At 40.5% G+C, this 7,492-nt stretch overlaps 1 long non-coding RNA gene across 1 annotated transcript; it reads right to left on the minus strand.

The window, feature by feature from the left end:
* Positions 1–4,147: 4,147 nt before the first annotated feature.
* Positions 4,148–6,887, minus strand: LOC309860843. The gene is made up of 3 exons (XR_014309664.1): positions 6,714–6,887; positions 5,444–5,624; positions 4,148–4,328 (listed from the first exon to the last, which is right to left on the minus strand). It is a non-coding gene; the product is annotated as an uncharacterized lncRNA (long non-coding RNA).
* Positions 6,888–7,492: the final 605 nt, after the last annotated feature.

The raw sequence follows: 7,492 nt of genomic DNA on the forward strand, positions 1-7,492 counted from the left end.
TATATTTTACAGAAATATAAATCCTCTGAACAAATTGCTGGCATCCCTCCCAGAGCCTTGGAAGGTACCTATGGAAGTGAGGGTTGCGAACTGTATATGCTATTAACTTCAAAGAAAACTTTAGTCTGGCCAAGTGCCTGGGCTTTTTGCTTTTGGAAATACTGTTCTTTATATCTCTGGTCCAGGTATAAATAACCGCTAGAGGCACCAGAGCGTAGTGTAGATGGCAGGATCTGTAATCATGGTAGCAGGAGTAGACATCTCTTTCCCCCTCCTTTTGTTTCTGGTATTCCCAGAGCCTAGCATTCTACTTCCTACACATCATGTGGAGAAGCACGGAGATGGGCCCATTTTCAGGGTTCAAATCCCACTTCCGTGATCTGGCTTTTGGAAAATTCATTTACGTTTCTGAGTCGCACTTGTAAATTGGAATTAATAATCCGTACCTTTAAAGGTTTGTGTAAGGGATGCCTTCAGCTCCGGTCAGGATCCCAGGCTCCTGGGATTAAGTCCTGCATCGGGCTCTTTGCTCAGCCAGGAGCCTGCTTCTCCCTGCCTCCTCTGTGTGCAGCTCTCCCTGCTTGTGCTCTCTCTCAAAAATAAATAAATAGATAAAATCTTTAAAAAAATAAAGGTTTCTGTGAGAATTCAAGGTAATGCAAGTTATTAGTTAATTTTTGTGAGCCTTGGTTTACTCTTTTATAGAATGAAATTAATAACAGAGATCTTGAAAGGTCATTTTGAGGATCTGACATAATGCATATAAATTAACCTGCGCAGGGCTTGGACTATAGATAAGATTGGTCAGTAAGTCATCCCTTCTTGTGGGACATGCTCACAAAATATTTTTCAGTTCTTTTATGCTTCCTAGCCTACCTTGTGGGATGGTTGGCATCATGTGACTACATCTGACTAATGAAATGTAAGGGTAGAAGTGACATTTATGGGCCAAGACAGTTAAAAGCCAATACATTTTCTGTATTGTGCCCTTGATGATGGTGTAGCTGGAATACTCAAGGAGCCTGGATCTCTGCATCACTATCAAAGCAGAACTTCACAGAACTTCTGGACTGTACTGGATTTTGTGTGAACATGAAATAAAATTATGTTAAGGCATTGTGACTTGGGGTTTTTTTTTTTAATTGCTGTAGCTTAGCCTAGCATTATATGTCATTATTACTGTTGTTCTTTTTTTTATTAGTGTTACTTTTGAATTGAGCAGAACAATTCACAAACATTGGCACTTTTAGTGGTACACAGAGCCAGAGTATTGGCTCCTGTCCTCGGCAATGGGGACATAAAAATGTTATTGTTGCACATAAAACCCCTGGTTCTTCACAAACATAGATTCCAAGGAGGTCAAACTAAAATAAAATAAGAAGGAGGAAAAAGTGCATTAAATTTTCCATTTGGCTCACCAGCTAATCCTCTTTATTCAGGCTACCTTATTTCCTTGAAACCCTGACTCCAAGAGTCAATGCATATTTTCATGACTTATTAAAAAATGACGTCCCTTTCTACCAAAGTTTTGGAAGTGGTGTTTCCTCCCTTCTAAATTTCATTGGCTCAGCAATGCTCCATGCCTTAATAAAAGGTCTAATTAGAGTGTTGTGTGTACTACCTTTGCCATTAAGAATAAACTCCATAGTCAAAAATCCTTAGATGGGCAGCTGGGCATTCAGAGTTTAGCCAGCAGCAGCAGGCACTAGCATAGAGTCAATATTTGTGTTTTTATTTTTGGAGGGGCCATCACTTAAACTGCATTGAAAACCTCCATTTAACTACTTTTTAAAATGGTGTGACTCAAAACCTGATGCCAGATGCCTGTTCTGTTGGGAAGACTGGTAGAAATGCTAGCTTTTCTTGAGACTGGTAGAAATGCTGAGCTGTTTCTTAGATCCTTTGCAGTTGTTACCAAGAGCTCCCAGAAATAATGCAAGGGACCTGAGCAAATTATGGCAGGATGTTAGGAGTACCTGAAGGAGTTTAGGACATGCTTCCCCCTAAAATGCCATTTTGGAATCTGAATTGTTTTGAGCAGAAGGCACCTGAAAACAGCAGATGCAGGAAGAGCTCTCTGACTTAGCCTTTTCTTATTTTTTTTTTTATTTTTAAGATTTAAAAAAAAAAATCTGTTGAGAGGGAACAAGAGAGTGCATGAGTCATGGGGGAGAGGCAGAGGGAGAGGGAGAAGTAAACTGGCTGAGCTGGAAGCCCAACACAGGACTCGATCCCAGAATGTTGGGATCATAACCTGAGCCAAGGGCAGACTCTTAACTGACCAAGCCACCTAAAAACAGGCCATGAAAAAGATAACTTCCCTGTAGCAGGAAGAGACAAACCATCTCTTAGGGACAGAGGCTGGGGATTAACACTGAAACGGAGCTGTGCAAACAAACGGACTCAGTTAAGCTCATTTTATCTGAGATGATAAGAGATGATAAGAGAGAGACCTCTCCCTGTCTCTCCCTGTACTTCCACAACCTCCTGCCTTCAGCTCAGACCACATTGTCTTATTATTTTCCACAACTTACCATTTCTTTGTCCAAAAGGTATAAATGCTTTCTGCTCCAGTCACTTCTTCAGCTTCTCATTGTCTCGTGAAGTCCACTCTCCCTCCCCACATGCATTTGTCAGTTTCTAATAAAATGTACATGCTTTTCTCTGGTTCATCTGCCTTGTATCTATTTAATTCTTAAGCCCAGCCAGAGATCCTAAAGGGGTAGAGGAGAATTTTTCCTCCCTTACATTACCACAGTAATGTCAGTTTGGAAATTCCTGTCAGGCTCCAGAGAAGAGGCAATCGCACAGGTCAGGACGACAGGAGGTGAGGCGGGACATAAATGCTTGGGGAAATAAGCCCTGAACCAAGGAAGAGAGGGGAATCTTGCTCTTTCTGAAAGCGGCCTGCACACCAGGGAAGGTGGCAGGCTGGCAGCAGGGGGGAGGGGCAGGCTGCCGGCATAACGATATAGAATTAAGTTAGACTCTCAGTCCAGTTTGAGAAAAGGGAGAATGCTTTTGACACATAGGAAAAGTTCTAATGTTCACTCAAGATGTTATAAAAGAAATATAGCTGCATGGACTTAAAAAATATTATCACTTGACAGCATTTGAGGTTAAGAGTTTTTTTTTTTCAAGCCTAAATATAGACAGAGGGCTTTATTATCAGCTTAATATGGTCATTGGTTTCAGACATTCCATGACAGAAAAAAAGAGCAAAGACAGAAACAAACAAACCAACAAAAGCACACAAACCAAGCAAAAAGTTCCCACACATCTAATGAGACTCCTTAAATCTCCAAATGAGCCGCTATGATGTAGAAATTCTTGGATAGTCGTAACAAGTGGGTCTAACTCATGGACAGTCATGAGCTATGAATGTACATTGAGAAGGATTTGAAGAAATCTACACAATAAATTGCAGATACATTTCTAATAGGGAGAAATGCAGAGGGACAGAAGAAGCAGGTATTCTGAAATTAGGAAGAGTCTCTGTGCCTGTGTTATGGGCAGAATCACCATCCAGAACTCCGACAGCTTTGCTTTACTCACAGATGCAGAAGACACCTAGTTCCCCTGAAGCAAATAAGAACTCCTCCAGGAAAAGGAGAAGAAAATACACCCCCACAGACTGTATGTAGTGCATTTCCCTCTTTCTCCAGCAGCTGCCTCCTGCCAAAGACCTGCCCATGGTCCTCCCTCAGGTCAGTTCAGTTTGGTTAATCACCTGCAGGCAACTACCTCGGCTCCAATTCTTTCCTAAAGTGGGGGTATGCAAAATGTAGCATTGGAATCACCTGTCCAGTTTATCACAGCACAGATTGCTAGCCCCACTCCCAGAGTTTCTGAGGTGGTCGTTCTGGTTGGAACTCCGGAATTGGCCTCTCCAGCTGGTCTCCTGGACATGCCCTTGCTGCTGGTCAGGCAGTCACCCTTGAAGAAATGCTGCAGTGATACATACAGTAGAGGTATTTTTATAGCAAATTATATTTATTAACTAAGTGAATCCTTTTCTGTGATCCCCGAGCATGCCTGCCAATCACTTTCTCTCGCTAGATGCTGAGCCCTTAAAATGTCTCTGAAGATGTGTGAATTATGAAATGACTGAATCTTTCAAGTGTTGGACAAACCATACAGGGCCAGATTTTCTAATTTTGTTCTTTATTGCCTTTCTATTGGACTTTAAACAGTTTCACCATTTGTGCTCCAATGCCATATCCCTGGACTTGGTGGAAAAGACTCTCATTCCCTCCAGCCAACTCGCTGTTTATCAGGGACAGGCTCTTTCTTCCTTGTTTTTCCTCTTCACAAGTAAGGATGATAGCCTAAGGAATACATTAACTTTAGTAAAACCATCATACATAGACAGGATATTATAACCTGTTCTACTTATCTCCTCTCCATCTCAGAAACAGCACTACTCAATCCTGGGTGTTTTTCTCTTCTGTTATTTGATCGTCTATTATTTTTTCCTCAATGGAAAACATGATATCATCCTCACAGATGAGAATCTAGTTGAATTCCTTTTATTCTGAGAATTCTTTTTTCTTTTCTCTAGGTTCATGACAAGGTAGCATCAGTCATTTTGTGTCACACGGTGTCTCATGCTTGCTTTTTGCATTTGCTTGTTTTCATTGTATGTATATATGTTTTACTGTGGAAATATGTGCATAGCAAAGTTTACCCTTGTAACCAGTTTCAAGGGTATAATTAGGTGGCATTAAGTACATTTACAGTGTTGTGCTACCCTCATCAATACCCATTTCCCAAACTTTTTCATCATTCCAAAGAAACCCTGTGCCCATTCAACACTCACTTTTCATTCTCCTCTCCCAGCCGTCCCCAGGGACACCTCTTTTACTTTCCATCTCAATGAATGGCCATTTCTAGGTGCCTGTAGATATTCAGTGGAATCCTACAATATCCCCCCTATTGTGTCTGGCTCATTCCACTAACAAGAACCTTGTCTTGTTTTCAAGGTTCGTCTCTGCTCTTGTCCTCTGTTTTTCTTCTTAGATCTCTCTGATGGTGTTTGTATTTTCTGTCGTGTTCTTTCGCATAAGAAAGCTGTTGTGATTTCATGACCTACCTTCCTTCCTACCCTCATGCCACCCCTCTTTTTTTTTTTTTTTTTTTTTGAGAAAACTGGGTGTCCCTATACTGAGTGTGAGGATATTCTGGAATTGTTAATTATTGTTTGGCGTTTACTAGCAGGTGAAGAGAGTTTTGTGTGCTAATTATTCATTCTGTGACTCAGGAGCAGGCCTTCTCTGAAATCTCTGCTCTCATCTTGCTGCATAACCAGCCACAACAAGCAGAGTCCTCCGAGAACATTTTAGGTGTCTCTGAGAATTTTCCAAGAGCTTTCTAGACCCTTTTAGAATAATCTCCAAAGCTGAGGACTTCAGAAATAGGATAAAAAAGAAAAAAGTATGGGTGCCTGGGTGACTCCGTTGGTTGAGTGTCCAAACCTTGGTTTCAGCTCAGGTAATGATCTCATGGGTCATGGGATGGAGGCTCACATATAGGCTCCAGGCTCAGCAGGAAGTTTGCTTGGAGATTCTCTCCCTCTGCCCCTCCCCCCACTCACAGTCTCTGTTTCTCTGTAAAATAAATAACTCCTAAAAAAAAAAAAAGAAAAAGAAAAAGTACCTGTTAAAAGTCATATTGCCTGGGCTCATCTGTAACTTAGCACTTCTTTATACTTTAAAGTGGCTATTTTTTTTTCCCTCAAATAATGAGTGAAGTAAGTTAGGTACGAAGGTGGTGAAGAAGTTTGAAAGATGGGAGAGACCTGCATTTTGCCTCAGATAGTCTGTCGCTCCCATGTGACAGGGCAGCAGTACGTGAATCTCTGTCAAAGGGGAGAAAACCAACAATCTCCTAGATGCAGTTAGAACTGGAGGTTACCACTGCTTTTGATTACATAAGAGTTCAGGCTGTGTATCCATTTGTTAAAGCTGCCTCCAAGGAAAGTAACTAGCACAGCTAAAAGCACTAGATTCAAAGAAATCAAGTTTTCACCAATAGCAGTGGGTTCATTTTACATTCTTTAAAAGTCACACTAACTTGGGGCGCCTGGGTGGCTCAGTGGGTTAAGCCGCTGCCTTCGGCTCAGGTCATGATCTCAGAGTCCTGGGATCGAGTCCCGCATCGGGCTCTCTGCTTGGCGGAGAGCCTGCTTCCCTCTCTCTCTCTCTCTCTCTGGCTGCCTCTCCGTCTACTTGTGATTTCTCTCTGTCAAATTAATAAATAAAATCTTAAAAAAAAAAAAGTCACACTAACTTAAAAACTGCTTGAAAATTAGGCTGTGCTCAATGATTGCCCCACTATCAGAGGATATCTAGTATCCAATCAAAGACCATTCTGTTCATAATTATTTCATATATATATATATATATAAAACTACACGCATAATTTGAAAAAGTCTAGGTAGCTACTAGTTTTTTCTTTTTCAAAAGTGCTTCTTGGTACTAATGAGTGAGTGAAATTATAGCAAATAGGACTCTCTCTCTCTCTTTTTTTTTTTTTGTATATGACAAACTCCATGCACACAGAAACTATAGAGACTATGCATCTTTTAACTGGATTTGTAATTCAGTAGGCAAGCTTGTCTTCTTTCCTAAGTTCAAAGTTACTTCAGCAAAGTGGGAAACACAAATAAACCTATATATGTTATTTTATAAGCAGATAAAACAAAAAGCACTTACCTGGAAATATTAGCTTGCACATTCATTTTGCCTCAAACCTTGATATTACATTAACCCCGTCATCATCATGCATCTAGAAAATTATGTTTGAAAAATGGCTCACACTACAGAACAAGGAATGAGGAGGTGATTGCAAAGTTAGAAGTTTTATTCCTCTGCCTATCTTGAAACTCCGCTTTCAGTAAGAACCTGAAGCATTTAATCTGTGTTGCTGCTCTATTTTCCAGCAGGGAACTTCTTAACAGTTATTAAAAAGAAAGTTTTCTTTCTATTTTGAGTGCTTCATTCAGTTTCTAATACCTTGAGCACTAAGATAATTTAACTCAATTCAGCCAAACAAATATTTGAAAGAAACTTTGTTAAGCCCTGCTTCCTATTTGAAGATTAGTGAGCAAAATTCTTCCTGGTAAAATGTTCACAACTTGGCAAGGTTAAGGGGGAAAACAAGGTGAACACACACATTTAGTTAATACAATGCAAAGAAGGTAAATGCTAAGGGAGAGTGCAAAGTGCTCTCTGGGTCTGAATGGCAAGAGAGGTCAGGAGAGGTCAGGCTCCCTGGGAGGGATAAGAAAAAACTAGGTGATAACATTTGATATACATCTGGATTCTCTAAATTGACTGTGCTTCAGGATTATCTGAGGATGTGTTAAAATACAAATTGCTAGGCACCACACTCAACATTTTCCATTCAGGACGTCTGAGGTGGAGCCTGAAAATTTTTATTTCTAACAAGTTTCCAGGTGATTCTCATAGTGCTTTTCCAGAGACAGTGCTCA

Source organism: Mustela nivalis, assembly GCF_964662115.1.
Source record: "Mustela nivalis genome assembly, chromosome: 3".
Lineage (NCBI taxonomy): Eukaryota > Metazoa > Chordata > Mammalia > Carnivora > Mustelidae > Mustela > Mustela nivalis.